The 18,126-nt window shown below is 44.1% G+C and overlaps 1 pseudogene; it reads left to right on the plus strand.

Moving 5' to 3' along the window:
- LOC109489298 overlaps window positions 1-13,633 on the plus strand; it is a 193,261-nt pseudogene extending 179,628 nt beyond the window's left edge.
- The last annotated feature ends 4,493 nt before the right edge of the window (window positions 13,634-18,126 follow it).

An 18,126-nucleotide genomic window follows, 5' to 3' on the forward strand; every position in this document is an offset into this window, starting at 1 on the left:
GACGCAGGGGGAGGGGAGGGGTGAAAGAAGCGATGGGGATTAAGAGCACACTTATCATGATGAGCCCTGAGTAATGTATGGAGTTGAATCACTATATCATACACCTGAGACTAATAGAACTATGTTAACTATACTAGAATTTAAATAAAAATTAAATTATAATTTTAGAAAGTCTAATCATTGTTCTAGTATAAGTATGCCCTACTAAAAAAAAAAAGTTATCAGTTGTGTTAAAATCAAACACAGAGAGACCCAACTTGAAAATTCCCTGAGCAAANTTGTGTTCCCTCTCTCACTGGCTGTCTCTATCTCTGTCGAATAAATAAATAAAATCTTTAAATAAAAATTAAATTATAATTTTAGAAAGTCTAATCATTGTTCTAGTATAAGTATGCCCTAAAAAAAAAAAAAAGTTATCAGTTGTGTTAAAATCAAACACAGAGAGACCCAACTTGAAAATTCCCTGAGCAAAACCAGTCACAGAGGCAAAGCTTCATTTAACTTATTTTGCAAGACAAGTGGGGCTAACTTGACCTGGGTCATTTCTTGCTCATGCTTCTGAAAATCATAAGCAAAACTTAAATTGTTCCCCAAAATGGATATGAGGTAACCACTAACAAATTTCCTGTCATTTAAGAAAATTCTCACTTTGGAACCAATCACTGCCCCACTCTATACAAGCTGCTTTCTGACGCTAGATGTCTCTGCTTCATTCTACATTTTGGTTTAAGTGCTCCTGGTTCACAAACTGTCTTTTTAGTGGGTGCACAATAAACTTTTACTAATTTCTACTTTAGTGGTTGATTCGGTTTACTTTTTTTTTCCCTTCTGAACTTTTTTTTTTAAAGATTTATTTATTTATTTGACACAGAGAGACAGCCAGCGAGAGAGGGAACACAAGCAGGGGGGGTGGGAGAGGAAGAAGCAGCCTCCCAGCGGAGGAGCCTGATGTGGGGCTTGATCCCAGCACACTGGGATCACACCCTGAGCCGAAGGCAGACGCTTAACGACTGAGCCACCCAGGCACCCCTCCTTCTGAACTTCTTAACTGTGTGTCCTGTATTTTTGTTTGCTACATCTGGCAACGCTATGGCCAACGTATCATAAGGCAAAGTAATGTCTACAACTCCAAGGTCACAGCCTTAAAATTAAGGACATGTCCTCACTTACGGCTCCCCTTCCTGCAGGCGGGAACACCATTCTGAGGAGTGGCATGAGTCACCTGTGACCCCGTGGCCCAGCACTCTAGAATGTGATGAAGCCAGAGAAGGGAAGGAGCTGGCCCCGGGCACAGGTGGTGGAACAGGGCCCCTCTACTCTCCAGGTCCCCCTACTAGCTCAGATTTGTAGATGACAGGAAAAATACATTCCACCTCATTAAAGACTCTGTTAGTTTGTTCCCCATTAAAGCAGCTAAACCAATATCCGAACAAACGCAAAATTATAAATGAGTTTTGGTAATTCGGGGGCCTGATACATCAGACAGCCTCAATCAATGTCTATTTCCTCTTGTCCTCACTAACTGACTTGCCCCTCGGTACCAAACTTCACAGCCCTGTTTGGAAGGAGTGTGGCATCTGTGTCCTCACTGGCAGCTCCCGAAGCCCTCCCCAGTGGCTTCCAAGTGCCGGGGTGGGGCTGCAGGAATTCAGCTGCCAGCAAAGGCAGGGTGCCTTCTTGGCCTTGGAGGAGAGGGGCTCAAAGAGAGGCAGACCTACAGGGCCAACTTCAGCAAAGAGACTGATAAGACTTTCTGTTCTCCCAGCATTGTTTCCCAGCTGCCTGGAGATGCTTCAAAGTTCCACACCACGTTGCTCTGAGCTCTCGAAATATGGTCATATCTGGAAACCCAGGGAGAAGGAACCCAAGGTCCTTCTGCACTGGGCTCCCCTGGCTCGGCTCAGTCACAGAGGCCCAGGGCAGGGAGGGGTCTCTGGGGCCTCTGGGAAGTTCTTCCCTCCACTGCCTGGAGTGTGCTTCCCCACACCTTCCTGTGGCTGGTCCTCTCCCTCACTAAGAGCTGCTGCAGTGTCCCCTCTGAGGAGCCTTCCCTGACCAATCCATCCAAAAGAGCGGCCCCTGTCACCCGCCAGCTCCCAGCCTGGCCTGGTTTTCCTCTACGGCGTCTGTCACTTCTAACTTGTTCTCATGCATCTCCGGGTTTGTGGTCTGCCGTGCCCACCAAAGGGTGAGCTCCATGAAGGCAGGAGCCCTGTCCCTCGTTCACTGCTGTATCCCCAGCATCTCAGACAGTCCCCGGCAGTGAGGAAGGGTGCTAGATGAACATTGTTGAATAAATAAGCAAATAGAAGATAGATATGGGTATATATATGGTTATTGGTACGGACACAGACACAGGTAGAGGTACCTCAGGGTCACTGAGAAGTCAGACAGATTTTACCAACGGCTTCCTTCCAAAGGGTGAGTGGAAAAGTGACAAAACCTCCATGTGCACAACGACACTGATGCTTCACTAGAGAAAATGGCTTTTTAGCAGAAGGTTTGCCTCCCTGTTGACTTGGGAACCTCTGCCCGGTAGAAGTAGTGTTTCTGCAGAATGCCAGCACTAAAGTATCTGAAGTTCGAGCCCCTGGTGGGGAGATGAACCCAGAGAGGGGGAGGGGTCGTGCGGACAGTAGCAACAGGCCTGCAAAGCACTGCTTACTTTAGCAAGCATCTTCTCATCCTTGTTTGTACTTTGCTCTGCACAACAGTTCTACTGGGCAAGTGGTGGCAGTATTGGTAGCATCATAATTATGTTTAAATATAGTTTATTAGCCTCCTGAACTGTGCATTTAAAAATCGGCAAAATGGTAAATTTTATGTGTACTTTACCACAATTAAAAATAAAAAGTATATATAGATCATATATGTTTGCATATATATGACATATATATGTATATATAGTTATTAACAACCTTATTTTGCACATGAACCAAATAAAGCTCAGAGAGACTGTGGCTTATAAAAGTCACACAGCTAGGGATTAGAAGAAGCTAGCCTTCACTTCAAGACTTCGGAGTCCAGCTCTGGACCTCCTCTACAAGCGAGAACCTTCACTCCACAAACATGCCAAGAACCAACCTCAAGCTAGAAGATCAGTGCCCTGAGCTTTCCAAGGAGATTTCTTTTTTTTTTTTTAAGATTTATTTATTTATTTGAGACCTAGAGAGCAGAAGGAGACAAGGAGACTCCCTGCTGAGCGGGGAGCCTGACTCCAGGCTCAATCCCAGGACCCTGAGATCATGACCTGAACCAAAATCAAGAGTCGGACACTTGACCGACTGAGGCACCCAAGCGCCCCATTCCAAGGACACTTGTAGTATGCTGGGATCCGTCACAGCTGCTCACGCCATTCCGCTGCAGAGGCCTGCCTCTTCCACGCTACCATGCCGAGGGGTGGCTGATCCAACAGACAAGAGCGCAATACAGATCGTGTGTCATTTACTCTCATTTTGTGATGATTAATTTGCTCGGGGACCAAGAGAGTTCAGTGGTTACATTAACATGCAAAGAAAAATTAAACATTTATGCGTCCTTTATCTCTTCGTTTCTAGACGGATAAGTCCTGTCAGTGTCTGCAAGAGATATTCTCATCGACATTGTTTATCTGTTCCCCTTGACTCCAAATTACACTTGAGAAACAAGAACGAACACACCGTGCTGTTTTTATACGGAAGTGGTGACTACAGGGGGCCAGATATTAAGGAAAAAATATCTAGCCTGAGATTCTAGCGTAACATAAACTCAGTGCAATACGGCACCAAGACTCAGGCCCAAACAGGTAGGAGCTCAATACTTGGAAGACCCCCATCTGGGTTCCTTGGGCCCCGGTTTAATATGCAGCATTGAGCTGGGGATGCAGAAGGGTTCCACCTCATGAGCCAGCTTTGCTCTAACGTCCCCATCACTGTGCTGAAAAAGAGTCGGAGGCCTCGTTAGGAGAATTACAGTTATAGCATGGAGCAAATCATCAACTGCGTGTCTTCCTGTCCTCTGCCCGCTCTCCCACATCACTTGGGTCACGCTTCTCTTGTGCAGATGGGCTGCCCTATGTCCACGCGATATTGGGCTTCTCAAGGTAGGGCAGCAAAAAGGTTCACTTTGCAATCAGAGACCTGCAATGGAGTCTTAGCTCCATCCTTTACCACTTCTATGGCCTTGGGAAGTGACCTCACATCACTGAACTTGTTTTCTCATCTCAAAAAAGGGGATAATAATATCGCCCACCGCGTAGGACTGTTGTGTGACTTAAATGAGATAACACGTGCAAAGCACCGAGTGTGGTGTCTGGTGGCAAAAAGAGTTCAGTGCATATGCTGATACTGGTAGATGCCCCACGATGCGTAGCACTGTGTAATCACATGGCACACTTTCAGTATTTATTAGCAGTTATCTCAGGGTCATGAGGATGAGGGATCTTTTAGTTGATTTTTACTGCATTTCATTAAACACTAGTTAGTGCTTATTGAGCATATATTACATGCTAGCCCCAGTTGCAAATGTTTCATGTGTCTTAACTCATCTGATCTTCACACAGTTGTTGGGGGAGGAGGAACGTGCATCCAAACAATCTGGCTCCGCTACCTGCCCTCTTAACCATGACCCTCACTACCACTGTTAAGGAGCAGCTGGTACTTCTTTTGCAATCAGGAAAAAAAAATACTATTTTTAAAATGGCTTAATATGTTAAATACACATTTGTTGAATGGTTATCAACTCCCATCTCAATCTGTAAGGACCTCATAACTGAGAGATTAGCACTTCTTTTATTTCAGATGAAAAGTTCTCCTGAGAACTACCCTACAACCCAGCAATTGCACTACTAGGTACTTACCCAAACGATACAAACATAGTGATCCGAAGGGGCACCTGCACCCCAGTGTTTATAGCAGCAATGTCCACAATAGCCAACTATGGAAAGAGCCGAGATGTCCATCGACAGATGAATGGGTAAAGAAGATGTGGTAATATATACACAACGGAATATTACTCAGCCATCAAAAAATGAAATCTTGCCGTTGGCAAAATGTGGATGGAACTAGAGGGTATTATGCTAAGTGAAATAGGTCAGACAGAGAAAGACAAATACCATATGATTTCAACTCCTATGTGGAGTTTAAGAAATGAAACAGGACCATTGAGGAAGGGAAGGAAAAATAAAATAAGACAAAATCAGAGAGGGAGACAAACCACAGGAGACTCTTAACTATAGGGAACAAACTGAGGGTTGCTGGAGGGGAGGGGGGAGGGGATAACTGGGTGATGGGCATTGATGAGGGCACGTGATGTAATGCAATTACAATTCTGCAATTGATATATGCAATTAATGAATCACAAAACTTTACCTCTGAAACTAATAATACACTATATGTTAATTAAATTGATTTTAAATTTTTAAAAAAAGATGCTATGGGAAACAGAAGAAATGATGTCTTCCCTTCAGGGCCTTATACATGTGGAAAGTGAATTCTTCTTGCTAATAGCTGACATTTATTTAGTGTAGTCCATGTGCCCAGTCATGGTGCTAAAAGCTTTGCCTACATTGTCTCACTTAATCCCCATAACAAATCGATGAGATAGGTACAATTAATATCCCCATTGTGCAAATGAGGAAATTAAGCCTCGGGGTTTCAAGAAGGAAAATCTGCATAGGCTAACTGCCACTTGGCTGCCACAGGCAGTGATTTCTGTCCATTTTTTCTTTTCCGCACTATCTTAAAAAGCAGGCCACTTGGTAGGTGCTTGAAACATTCTTGGCAAAGTGAATACCAAATTTTTAATACACTCCTGTCACTAAACAGCAGTGCATTTGCCAGACATGAAACTTTACAGGCGCACACTTACAGAGCTAGTGAGTTCTAAAGAATCCCACTCTTTGAGTTTACGGACCTCGTCTTACACCCTCCCCACCAGCACCACCTTTCCCACCTGCATGCAGCATTTGAAGATGGGCCTGAAATGGAGAAACATGCTGTCTCTCCGCTCTCGCCTGCTAATTCTCAATTTCAAGATGTTCTATTACACCTGATTTATGGCCTGACAGGGCTCATTCTAGCCTACAACCTTGAGCTTGTAAAATGCACAGGGGAAAATTTACTAACGACCATGTTCATCTTACTGCATGGTAGGGAATAAGGCTCTAGAAGCTGGGACATTTCAAAGAGCCAATTATGAATAACAATTGTTTGGTAGCCTAGTGCAGTAGATCTTCCAGCTCATTCAGTTTTCATCTAATTAAATCCTTCATTTCCACGGTCAGCGTAAGGGACATGCTTGTGTTTGCCTTTGTCGGCAGGATATAATCAATAGGAGAAATGTAGATGCGTTTCAGCATTTATTAGCAGCTCAATTGGAAGTTGTTTTATTTTAATAACATCCTTGCCTTCATTCTCTTCAGGGTAAATCGACAGCTTTGATGAATAACAGATGACAGAAAACTGGTTTATGTTATCCCATTAAGTGTAAAGAAATCAGAGAATGAAAGGAAGCTGAGAGGGAAATTGAAAAACACTTTAAAGCTGCATTTCCTTTGTTACAAAACAAAAGAAAAACAAACAAAAATGCCTTCCATTCACTCCAGAAGATCATCAGACTTATTTGATTTCAGCTAGATATACCTCCCAAGACCATGGCGATAAATTCCCTTTCTGAAGCTTTGCACCACTTTTATTTGCAGCTCATAGTTAGTTATTCTTGGTTAAATTCCCCTGGAGCTGCAATACGGGATTACAAGGCGGAAAACTGGCACAAAATGTCATTTGTTCACCAGAAGTGAGTCCAAATGCCCAAATACTCCCATCCTCAAATAGAGATGCACACCAGCAGACAGAGGACACCTTAACAACAAACATGGAGGCCTCACAATGATGAGGCATTCACAAGAGCCCACTTCACAGCATGGTCAACAGACTTTGAAGTGATCTGTGGGCCAGAACACTGCTCTTTGGGAATCCTACCTGGTATTGCCGACCATTCACTTGACAGCGCCACGTGAATATCTCTCATCTAAAAATCTGAGTGTTTTTCCACAATGAGATACCACTTCACACCCATTAGGATAGCAATTATCAAAAAAATAAATTAATAAAAAACAAGTGTTGGCGAGGATGTGGAGAAACTGGAACTCTTGCACAATGTGAATAAGAATGTAGAATGGTGTGGCCACTGTAGAAAACAGTTTGGTGGTTTCTCAAAATATTAAATATAAAATTACCATATGATCCACCAATTCCACTTCTGGGTATAAGCCCAAAAGAAGTGAAAGCAGGGACTGGAACAGATATTTGTACACTCGCGTTCATAGCAGCAATGTTCACAAGAGCCAAAAGGACTAAGCAACTCAAATATCCATCAATGGATGAATGAATAAATAAAATGTGGTATATACATAAAACAGAATTATTCAGCCTTAGAGAGAAAATTCTGACACATGTTATAGCATGGATGAACCTTAAAGACGGTGTGCTGAGTGAAATAAGCCAGTCCCAAAGGACAAATATTGTATGATTATCTGAGGTTCCTCGAGCAGTCAAATTCACATAGACAGGATGGCAGCCAGGAGTCGAGGGGAGGGGAACATGGAGTCTGTGTGTAATGGGTACAGTTTCAGGTATGGAAAATGGACAAGTTCTGGAGATGGATGGTGGCGATGGTGACACAAAATGAACAAACATTTAAAAATGGTTAGAATGGTACATTTTGTTATGTACATTTTGCCACAATAAAAATAAACACTATTTTAATCCTCAGATAAAGTTGTCCTTGAATAGTTCCCACCTGAGCATATGGCACATCTATTCATCCAGTTGCTCGAGTCAGAGATCCGAGAACTAACCCTGATACCTCCCCAAGTCCCAGCCACCCCCAGTCGAGCCTACTCCTAAATGGAAGTCCCATCAGTCTACTTGCTGCCATGTCCTGGCTTCTTCCTGAGTGACTGTCCTCTCTTACCTAGATTCTCTAACCACCTCCTACCTGGTGTCTGGGATCAGCCCAGGCCCTGCCCTCTCCAGGCCATTCTCCACCAGCTACTAGACTGAGCTTTTTACAGACGGAAACCAGGTCCTGTCGCTGCTCACCTCCAAAGCTTCCACTGGCACTGAGAACCAATCGGGGCTCCTCCTCAAGCCTACAGAAGCCCTGAAGCCGCGGACCCCGCCCCCACCCCAGATCTCCTTGTGTCACCGTCTCCCTCACTCAGTACGTCTGTGCCTCTCTGTACACAACGCATCTCCACTAGCTCCTCAAACTCATGAGGGTCCATCGTCACGCAGGGCCTGTGCCCATGGCACCCCTTTGCCAGGAACATTCTCCCCTCATTGTTTGCCAGGCCAAACACTCCTGTGACTTCAGGCCTCATTATAAGTGGCATTCCCTCAAGGGTCCTTCACAGATGTCACACTGCAAAGAGCCCCCTGCTCTCCTCTCCTGCACTTTCTTCTTTGACCCCACGGCCCTTTTTACACTTCTATATTGGTATAGCCCCACCTACCCGCGGGACTGTCCGACCCCTGAGCACAGCACCCATGTGTGTCTTGATCTGTATTCCCAGACACTCAGTACAATACCTGCACACAGTAGGTACTCAACTTGTTCGGTGAATGAATAAGTAAAGGAATGCATGTTCTCTTTGGTCACTCAAACAATGGGGAGCAGAAAGCCTGCCTCTGACCCAGACAGCCTCCACCTTTTACCTTCGCAGATAGCCGCCGGGCAGGCCTGCGCACGTGATCTGAAACCCGCCCCACCTAACGCCAACCCACATACTCACTTTCAAGCACTTGGTGTTGGACAGACACAACCAAAGGCCCTCTTGCAAAGGGCCTGGCTTTTCCCGAGAAGGGGTAAGAGTGACACCTGCCACGTGTCGAAGACAAGGTAGCTGCTTGAGTTGTTTCCTACGATAATATAAATTCGTTGACAAGTGCCGCACAGCTGTTCCTGTTCCTTGGTTTTCCGCGGCATGCTGCCTGCTGTATTAGTGAACAACTGCCTTGAAACAACATGACATCGGCCGTATATAGATGGAATGTGAAATTGAGTCTGCAACTGTCAAGGCCCGAGAGCAGTCCCGAACCCCCTTACCCCAGTGGCAGTGAGAAAGCCTCAGCTCCCTCTCAGGTCTTCCCCTTTGGCAAGCCGTCTTCCCCTAGGTAACGCTCCACCAAACAGTAACTTGGATAATGACCAATGCTACAGTGATTATTATTGTTATTATGGACTCTATTTTATTCTCATTTAATTAGTAATTATTTTAGATTACATGGCTGAAGAGCTGCTACAATGAGTGTTTCCTGGCAGTCAAGGGCTAATTCTCCATCAAGGCAGAAATATGGGCTATTTTGAATTTAGCCGTTGGAAGCTGTAGTGATGAACGCCTCTTGGTGCCATATGGCACAGTCTAAACCTAGTGTCTCTTTACAACAATAGTTTCACTTCTATTACCATTAAGGAGAAATATGTAAAAACTGTTTTCCCTCCAAACAGAGCTCACATGCTGGCAGGCCCTGGACTGTCTGGGAGAAAGAAATCCAACAATCCTGCTGCACCTATCAGGGCTAGCCCCTCTTGGGGGTTCCCCTGTGGGGCCAGATTTATAGCTAACATTTAACTAGTTATAAAACACACACGTCTTCTGTTGTAGTTGACACCTATCGAATCCGGGGACCAACCGCGGTGACGTCTGAAAGTTGTGTAGGTAGACGGTGGGTGCGCACAAAGCAGCCTGGCTCTCACTGTTTTTGCATTTCAAACATTTAGGAGTAGCCCTATTTCCATAAATAAATATGCTGTCTTCAAATCACCGAATCCAGGGAGAAAATAAGATGGGCCTGGAACCATCTTTTTGTGTCATGAAGTACGGAAGTGCCCAAACAATGATGAAGAAATGGCAAGAGGACACAAGAACCAATTTGAAATGCTTCCACTGACTGAGTCTGAGAAGTTGTGAGCATTTAAATAAATAATGACAGTAACAGATTAGAACCCCTTGGATAGAGTAGTACCCATAAATCCAGACTGATAGAAATTGAAGCATAAACAAATGAGAAGAGAAAGCTCTTCTTTAGAGTGCATTGATAACTNTCCACTGACTGAGTCTGAGAAGTTGTGAGCATTTAAATAAATAATGACAGTAACAGATTAGAACCCCTTGGACAGAGTAGTACCCATAAATCCAGACTGATAGAAATTGAAGCATAAATAAATGAGAAGAGAAAGCTCTTCTTTAGAGTGCATTGATAACTAATGCAGGAGAAATGATGGTATTAGAAAATCGCCATTTGGTAACCATCGTGGTAATAATCGATTCATCAAGAAACATCAATGGACGCCAAACTCTAGTGGGTGAGAGGCTTATACCCAAAGAGATATTTACATAGTTTCAAAGTATCTCCCACAAGATACTTATGAATCACCAAAAGACTTTATAGTAGACACACCGGAGCGGGCCTCAGTATCATGAGTGATCAAATGCTGGTTAAAAATACCAGTAGCCAAACAGACGTCATGTGCCACCCAGTGGGGTGTGACGCAATAAAACATGGTATCTGTGACCTTCGAGCCCAAGCCAGCGCCGGAGCCTAACCAAACTGAGGGAGAGCCTACAAAATGACTGGCCTACAATCTTCAACCCTGTCCATGTCATGAAACACAGAATTTCCAGGTGAGCCAGTAATTTCACTTCTGTGTAAATACTCAAAAGAAGTGCAAGCAAGAGTTTAAACAGGTATTTGTACGCCCATGTTCACAGCAGTCGTCACAAGAGCCAGTGGAAGCAACCCAAGTGTCGGCTGCTGGGGGAGCGGATAAACAAAATGCAAGATACACACACAACAGGATAATACTCAGCCTTAAAAAGGAAAGAAATTCTGGCACATGCTAGAGCATCGATGAACTTTGAAGACATTATGCTAAATTAAATAAGCCCAGCAACAAAAAAGACAAGTCTTTTATAATTCCACTTCCGTGAGATACCATTGACAGAAAGTAGAAGGGTGGTTTCCAGGAGCTGGAAGGAGGGAGAACTGGGGAGTTGGTGATTAATGGGAACACAGTTTCAGGTAGGGAACATGAAAAGTTCTGGAAATGGATGGTGATGATGGAAACGGATGGTTGCACAATGTAAATGGACCTATTGCCACAGAAGCATACACTTAAAAATGGCCGAAGTGGTAAGTTTCATGTTGTATCTATTTTACTAGAATTTTTTTTAAAAAATCAAGTTTTGGAGCCAAAGCTGGGTTCTAGGGGCAGAAGGAAATTTTTATTTTTTTTATTTTTTTAAAGATTTTATTTATTTATTTATTTGCCAGAGAGAGAGTATGGGAGAGAGAGAGAGTGAGAGCACAAGCAGAGGGAGCTCCGGCAGGCAGAGGGAGAAGCAGGCTCCCTGCTGAGCAAGGAGCCCAATGTGGGACTCGATCTCAGGACCCTGGGATCATGAGACCTGAGCCCACAGCAGACGCTTAACCGACTGAGCCATCCAGGTGTCCCACAGAAGGAAACTTTTGAAGGTGATGGATAAGTTTATGGCACTGACAGTAATAATAGTTTCACAGATGTATACTTATCTCAAAACACATGAGGTTGTATAAACTAAATATCTACAACTTTTTGTATGTCAATCATAGCTCAATAAAGCAGTTAAAATCTGGGTTCAAGTTCTGACACTGCCACTTACTGTGTGATTCTAGGCAAACTATCTAGTGTCTTTGAACCTCAGGTTTCTCATTTATAAACTAGAAACAAGATAGGATTGGCATGAGGCAGAGGCTAATACCTTTAAGCACAGGGCCTGGCACACAGCAGGCATTTAATAATATTAGTAAGTCTGTAAGTACCCAGAGACATGAGATAACATGCCGTACATGTTTAAGAGAACTAAAGCTAGTTTGGTATGGTTGGAGGATGTGGTGACATGGGAAGATGCTAGAATGAAAATCAGGTCTTTTGTGCTAAGATGAAGAGTTTAAACTTTGTTCTGTGAGGGGTCACTGGAGGGCTGTAAACAATGCAGGTAAATATTAGAGAAGGAGGTAGAGAGGGGAAGGGATAAATATTAAGCTCAGTTTTAAGGACACAGACATCTGATTCTTTCACTCAGTCTGTGGGCTTTCTCTTCTCCATTAACACTGGTACTTAACACTAGTGGCTTAAGGGAAAAGGAACCACGCCACATTTAACATTCTCACTTTGCACCCCACACCTTCTCAGAATGAGGAACTCAGATACAAAGAAGGAACTAGCCACGTTATAAAGTCAATTTAGGCTTAAGCATGGACTCCAAAAAGACTCCTCTCTCATCTTCCCCCTTAATCACTGGGCAGAGGGCACAGGGGCTTCCCACCGTGTCCTCCATCTGTTCTCTGCCCCGTGCCAAGCTTTCTTTGGACCCCGAACATCTGTGAGGAGCACGGCTGGGTCAGAAGACAGTTTTGTCAGGTTACAACCTGCACATGGATGGCCTTTGTCACACAGGCTCCTCTCGCTTCCACATTCTGATGTGCTCATTTCTACCACTATCACTAAACATCATTCTAAACAGTTGCTCTCCACTGCTTTTTCTCTCCTTCCATAAGGCTTAAGCTTTTATGTGAAAACTCAAAGTAATGAAAGTAGCCAAAAGCACACATTTCTCCTGGGTAAGCTGTATTGTTGACCTGGTTCTGCTCAGCCCTTTAAATGAGATTTATTTTGGATTTAACTGGTTTTTTTTTCTAATTACCTAAACAATATATATGCCACCTAGAAAATATCAAAAGTACAGAAAAACACAAAAAGTAAAAATAACAGTTGCCTCTAATCTTATCAGCCCAATGTAATACTCTTAAATTCTTGGTATATGTCCTTCTAATTTTTTTCTCATTTTCTTTCTGCACATATATTACTTCTTCTTTGTTAAGGTGGGCTTTTGTACACATTTAAAAACTTACCTTTAAAATAATAGCTCTTGCCAGGCAGGACGAGGGGAGCAGCTGTGAGCTTCCTCAGAAGTTTCCCCAGAACTGGCTTGGCTGAGGCAACAGCCAGATACTGAGGCTGTGCTGAACGGCCGGGGCCTGGGCACCGGCACCCTTGGCATCGCTGAGCTGCCTGTCTTGGTTAGATGGTTCTGGATTAGGGCTCTCCCTGGAATACCCCACCATTAGTTTGCACGCGGTGTCCAGGGACCTAAAATGCCTATGCCTGAGAGCCTTCGTATGTTCTGGTGAATGCTGAATTTGTAGAACACAGGAATCTGTTGCTGCAGAAGACAGTGATGATCACTGCTGAACTTAGATCTGTGCCTGGTGATACATGAGCTTGGGAGGCCACGTTCAGGCTTTGCATCCAGCTCCTGTGGGTGCAGATTCAGATGATGACCACGGAGAAGGATGTGGAAGCACCTGAACGAGGGCAGGGAGGCCCCCCTACCTTTTACACCGATGAAGAAGGGCCATCCCACTTCACGGCAGAAGGCCAAGCCACACCGGTGAGATGAGAAGGAAGGCTCTCTCAGTGCGTGAGCGGCCAGTAGGTCACGGCTGGAGTCCGGAAAGAAGGGTCAGTAAGAGGTTATGAAGACAGCAAGGAGGAAGGTCCTACACCAACCGTTGCTGGCCGGTTTGAGGGCGCAGATGCTGACCACTGAGAATGACTGATGCTGCTGCGGGGTTCCACGTGCAAACGTAGGAAAGAACTTGGTGCCTCTTCTATTGTGGAGTGGATGTCAATGAAAGTCTTTTCCTTCTCCAAAACCTACCTGAACCCGATCTTTTTTGAGACAGACTATATTGAGACGAAAAGTTGTCAAGAGCAGAAGAAACTATGACCTTTATTCATAAAGGCAAATTAACTTAACCAAGAGGGTATTTGTAGTTTATCATCTACCCCAAACTTTCTGTGTCTAGGTCCCCTATCAGGGGGCCGACCGTCCCTGCCTTCGCTCTATGCGTCCTCTGTAACCTGGCAGGCCCGTGTGCTGAGAATGCACAGGTGCTTGAAGGTCTAGGTAGACTGGATGGGAAGGAGGGAGGCTGAGTCTAAGATACACCCCTTTCGAGCCTAAGGAACCCCCGCCCCTTAAAAAGAAAGACAGAGATCTCAGAGAAATCCTGGCCTCTGCTCATTCTCCACAGGGGTCTGGGTCTTTCGGACCCAGATAAATTCACTTTGGCATCTTTAGGGAGCCTCTTGGGGAAACATCCCAGCCACATATACTACCACTGACACAAGTGCTTCTGACCAGCTTTGACTCCTTCCACCATGTCTCACCAGTCTGTTTTGTTACAACTTCTAAGGTTATAGCCTTCAATGTCTGCTCTTAGGTCAGTTTCCATATCAACAAGTGAAATTGGGATGAAGTCCTCAGAGTACTTCAGATGATCATTGTTTTGCCTTTGTAATAGTTCAACAAATAAATCTAGGTTTTCTATAAAAATAAATTAATTAAATAATAGCTTTTATTACATTCCAGAAACTACTCTTCGCACTTCATACATTTTATGTGATTAATAGCACATGGTGAACATATCTTTATGTCGTTCAAAATTATTCAAACACAATTCAAATTATTCAAACATAATTATGCAAAATTATGTGTTTTAATGGCTGTATAGCATAGCATGGCCCTGTGCGTCATCAGAGCCATGGTATCCATGTACCAGCTGCTTCCTGCACAAGCCGGGGGACGAGCAAGGGGTGAGATCTCCCCGGGGCAAGAGGAGACTTTTCCAAGTCACACAGAGGTGCCATTTTGCCTAGAAAGTGCCAAAAAAAAGTAAATAACCGAGCCAGTTCCCTGTCACTGGAATGTCTTGGTTCACTTCCAATTATCACTATTGTAAATATCTTTGAGCATAACTGGTAAAATCAAGGAATATGAAATTTTTGAGGCTCTTGTTGCTGAACTGCTCTCCTACCAGATGCTTCAGTGCTCTCTTCTCTCAAGCTTCTCAATACGAGATGTTTCCATTCTTTCTAATCCTAGACAACTGAATGTGTGACAAGTGCACACTTTTAGTGTGCAACTACTTGATTACTACAGAGGGTGAATATTTTTAAATGTTTATTAAAAATATGTAGTTCTTCCCTTAAAAATAGCCTATCTGTATTCCTTGCCTATTCTGCTATTGGGATATTGGTCTTATTGATTTTAAGGGCTCTTTGGATTTCAAGAATGTTAACCTGTTATCTTCCATGTATTTTAAAAATATTTTCCCCGGGGCTCCTGGGTGGCGCAGTCGTTAGGCGTCTGCCTTCGGCTCAGGGCGTGATCCCAGCGTTCCGGGATCGAGACCCACATCAGGCTCCTCTTCTGAGAGCCTGCTTCTTCCTCTCCCACTCCCCCTGCTTGTATTCCCTCTCTCACTGGCTGTCTATCTCTGTCAAATAAATAAATAAAAAATCTTTAAAAAAAATTTTCCCCAATTGCATATTGTCTTTTGATTTTGCTTTGATACTTCAAAATTTGTATGTCATTTTTAATGTGAGAGTAGTTGAATCTATTGATCTCTTCCTTTATGGCTTCTGCCTTTATTTTGATGTTTAAAAGGCTTTCGCCATTCCAACACAGATTTCGCCATTTGTTCATTTTTTATTAAACATCTCATATCTGTAACCTAGGTCCTTTTAAACTGGCCTTGGTTTATAAGATTCAGAGTCTGTTAACTTGTGCTAAGCCATGTGGCTGCTTTGGCTAGCAGAGCATTGGACTGAGAGTAGAGAATCAGACTAGGAGACGGGAGAAATTAATCTTCAATAGATTTGGCCTCTCTGTGCCTAAATCCTCTGTGTGTAAAATGTAGAAAATTACATTTGGACCTCAATTTTACCTTTTTTTTCTGTTATAAAATATGGCACACATACAGAAGACTGCACAGGGATAACTATTCATAAGACAACCGTCCATGTAACTGTCGTCTGTATTATTGAGATGGAAATGGAGGGGGAGGAGGAGGGAAGGAACGGGAAGAGGAAAGAGGGAAGGGACAGACAAAGAGATTCCTGCAGCTGGTCCTTTCTCAAGGACACACTCCCCTTACCTCTTGGCAATCACTATCCTGTATAATCACTACGTTAAGGTCTTCTCCTCCTTGTTGCTCTGTCTCCTATGTATTCATCAAACTATATTTCCTGCATATTAATGGTTGATTTTTTCATTCATATCTATAACCTATTTAGAATTTATCTTATTTTATGACGTGAGAAATCAAAAGTTATTCTTCTTCAGCTGGCTCAGCCATTATTGAGGCACCGCACATAGCACAATACTTTCTTCCTGAACCAGGTTTTTAAAAGACAGGTTTCTTGGGAGTAATTCATCCTTTTACGAGTATAGCTCTATGAATGTTGACAAACATATACAGTTGTGTCGTCACGACCACAAGCAGGACATAGAGATGGAGTATTTCTGTCATCCCACAAAGTTCACTTGTGCCCTTTTGTAGTCAGTCCCCCACTCCCACACGCCAGCCCCTGGCAGCCACTTATCTGTTTGCTCTCCCTACAGTTTCGCCTCTTCCTGATGGTCAACCTCACATGAGCACACAGTACGGAGTCTTTTGAGCCTGACTTCTTTCACTTAGCCTGATGCTTCTGACATTCACCCGTGTTGTTGCTTGCATCAGTATTTCATCCTTTTTACTGCTGAGTAGTATCCTGTTGTATGGATGGACCACGATTTATAGGTTCAATCTTTCACCGTTAAGGATGATGGTAGCTATAGGGCTTTGGTAGATGTCCTTTATCAGACTAAGTTTTAGTTTGCTGAGAGTTTTTTTAATCACAAATGGATGTTCAATTTTATCAAATGCCTTTCATGCATCTACTGAGCTCTGCATCTCTGTCTGCCCCGGAAGTAAGAGACTTCACCGCCCCAGAGACTTGAAGCTTTAGTCCACATTCCAGGAAGAATTGTCCAGTGAAGTGGGCAGGGCCTCATACCCCACTTCACTTCGTGTCCTGTGAACAAGTGAGTTTGCTTCCCACCCCTGGGAGCTTAAGGCTTTTGATTCCTCTGAGAGAAGAATCCAGGGACACACACAGCATTTTGTGTCCCCCACAACCACGACTTGCCTCTCCCCTGCCTGCACCTCCGAGGCGTGCTGGAGAAGAGCCAGTCTCCGGCCGCCAGTACTACCTGGGAGCAGCTGGTGGAAGTCTGTGGGGAAGAGTTTCCTGCTGAGTGTGAATTCCTTGGCTACCTCAGCTACTCCGGTGTGCACACTGACATACAGGTGGATTTTGATAGGGTTCCGTTTCACTGCTTTCTCACCCCCGTGGAGAGTGGGGTACCTCAGCCTCCTGGACTCTGCGGGAGCANGAATTCCTTGGCTACCTCAGCTACTCCGGTGTGCACACTGACATACAGGTGGATTTTGATAGGGTTCCGTTTCACTGCTTTCTCACCCCCGTGGAGAGTGGGGTACCTCAGCCTCCTGGACTCCGCGGGAGCATAGAGGCTGTGAAGCCCATCTCACCTCAGAGGGACTTGTGTCTCTTCTGAATCGGCTGACTCGGTGGCCTCGCACCCTCATCTTCCTCCCGGGCTCAACAAAAGTCATGATGTTGCAGTTTATCTGTCATTTCCTCATTACTAGGGCAGGAGTGATGTGCTTAATGGCTTTCTATATCTGAAGCAGAAGCAAAAGAACATTTAATTCCCACCTTTATCCTATACCAAATGTATATACGTGAGCCTGCTTGGGGGGCTACTTTTGTTCTTACACAAGAATCATGCTACTTTGGGGGCGCCTGGGTGGTGCAGTCGTTAAGTGTCTGCCTTCGGCTCAGGGCGTGATCCCAGCGTTCTAGGATCGAGCCCCACATCAGGCTCCTCCGCTGGGAGCCTGCTTCTTCCTCTCCCACTCCCCCTGCTTGTGTTCCCTCTCTCGCTGGCTGTCTCTCTCTGTCAAATAAATAAATAAAATCTTAAAAAAAAAAAAAGAATCACGCTACTTTGATAATAAATCTTTCTTTCTAGCGGTGTAAGTCACCCTTCAATCTTCCAAAAATTCTTCAGCCTTTTATTAATCTTCCCAGGTGACCTTAGAATTATATTGTCTAGTTAAAAAAATACTTTTGACATTTTTATTAGAATTGAAATGGCAGAATTATTGAGTTATGCCATTCGAGAATGTGCTG

This window comes from Ailuropoda melanoleuca, chromosome 3, assembly GCF_002007445.2.
Source record: "Ailuropoda melanoleuca isolate Jingjing chromosome 3, ASM200744v2, whole genome shotgun sequence".
NCBI lineage: Eukaryota > Metazoa > Chordata > Mammalia > Carnivora > Ursidae > Ailuropoda > Ailuropoda melanoleuca.